Source organism: Capricornis sumatraensis, chromosome 2 (genome assembly GCF_032405125.1).
Source record: "Capricornis sumatraensis isolate serow.1 chromosome 2, serow.2, whole genome shotgun sequence".
NCBI lineage: Eukaryota > Metazoa > Chordata > Mammalia > Artiodactyla > Bovidae > Capricornis > Capricornis sumatraensis.
The window spans coordinates 3,836,989-3,839,223 of record NC_091070.1 but is presented as its reverse complement, the minus strand read 5'-3'; positions in this window follow the sequence as shown (position 1 = coordinate 3,839,223).

The window sequence follows — 2,235 nt, the reverse complement described above, 5'->3', positions numbered from 1 at the left end:
ATTCTCAAATTCTATATTTTTATTACCCCACATGTTTTATGTTTTTGGTATCACGTTGTACATATTAATTTTTTGTTTATCCCTTAATTATGGTGGTTATACTTATTTTTCTATTTTTGTCTTTTAATCTTTATACCAGTTTTGAAGTGAAGTGAAGTGGAAGTAGCTCAGTCGTGTCTGACTCTTTGTGACCCCGTGGACTATAGCCCGCCAGGCTCCTTTGTCCATGGAATTGTCCAGGTCAGAATACTGGAGTGGGCAGCTAGTCCCTCCTTGTGGGTATCTTCCCAACCCAGGGATCAAACTTGGATCTCCTGCATTGCAAGCGGATTCTTCACCATCTGGGTCACCGGGGAAGTCCTTACACCAGCTTCGTAAGTGACTGATTCGTGAGGCTTACATTTACCTTTACTAGTGAAATATCTACTTTCATGTGATTTTGTTACTAATTGTTGCTCTTTCTTTTCAGCTTAAAGATGCCCCATTAACATATGTTGTAGGACCAGGTTAGTACTGATGAACTCCTTGAGATTTTGTTTCTCTTCAAATCTCTTTATCTCACTTTGAATTCTTGATAACCTTGCCAGTAGAGTATTCTTGCTTTCAAGTTCTGTTTTCATTTTTTTCTATCATTACTTCGAATATATCATGCCATTTCCTCCTGGCCTACAAGGTTTTTGCTGAGAAATTTGTTTATAATCTTAAAGGAGTTCCATTGCACTGAACAAGTTATTATTTTGTTGCTGTTTTAAAGATTCTTTCTTTAACTTTGAGTCTTTTGGGGTTTATCTTACTTGTGACTCCCTGAGATTCTAGGATTTGGACATCTGTTTCCTTCCCTAAGTTAGTGACACTTGGCCATTATCTGCTGAAACACAATTTCTTCCCCTTTTTCTCTCTCTTCTTTTTCTGGAACCCCTATACTGCAAATATTTTTCTATTTGATGTTTCTCATAGGTCGCTTACTCTATCTCCACTTTTCAATTTTTTTTTCCTTTTTGATGCTTTGTTCAGATGAGTTTTTGCCTTGTCTTCCAGGTCACTGATTCTTTCTTCTGCTCTTCAGCAATCAATGCAAAAAAATAGAGGAAAACAATAGGATGGGAAAGACTAAAGATCGCTTCAAGAAAATCAGAGATACCAAGGGAATATTTCACGCAAAGATGGGCTTGATAAAGGACAGAAATGGTATGGACCTAACAGAGGCAGAAGATATTAAAAAGAGGTGGCAAGAATACACGGAATAACTGTACAAAAAAGAGCTTCATGACCCAGAGAGTCACAAAGGTGTGATCACTCACCTAGAGCCAGACATCCTGGAATGCGAAGTCAAGTGGGCCTTAGGAAGTATCACTACAAACAAAGCTAGTGGAGGTGATGGAATTCCAGTTGAGCTATTTCGAATCCTAAAAGCTGAAGCTGTGAAAGTGCTGCACTCAATATGCCAGCAAATTTGGAAAACCCAGCAGTGGCCATAGGACTGGAAAAGGTCAGTTTTCATTCCAGTCCCTAAGAAAGGCAATGCCAAAGAGTGCTTACACTACCACACAATTGTACTCATTTCACACACTAGCAAAGTAATGCTCAAAATTCTCCAAGCCAGGCTTCAACAGTATGTGAACCATGAACTTCCAGATGATCAAGCTGGATTTAGAAAAAGCAGAGGAACCAGAGATCAAATTGCCAACATCTGCTGGATCATACAAAAAGTGAGAGAGTTCCAGAAAAACATATACTTCTGCTTTATTGACTACACCAAATCCTTTGACTGTGTGGATCACAGCAAACTGTGGAAAATTCTGCAAGACATGGGAATACCAGACCACCTGACCTGCCTCATGAGAAATCTGTAGGCAGGTCAAGTAGCAACAGTTAGAACTGGACATGGAACAACAGACTGGTTCCAAATAGGAAAAGGAGTATGTCAAGGCTGTATATTGCCACCCTGCTTATTTAACTTACATGCTGAATACATCATGCAAAATGCCAGGCTGGATGAAGCACAAGCTGGAATCAAGATTGCCAGGAGAAATACCAATAACTTCCGATATGCAGATGACACCATCCTTATGGCAGAAAGCAGAGGAACTAAATACCTCTTGATGAAAGTGAAAGAGAAGAGTGAAAAAGGTGGCTTAAAACTCAGCATTCAGAAAACTAAGATCATGGCATCTGGTCCCATCACTTCATGGCACATAGATGAGGAAACAATTGAAACCTTGAGAGACTTTATTT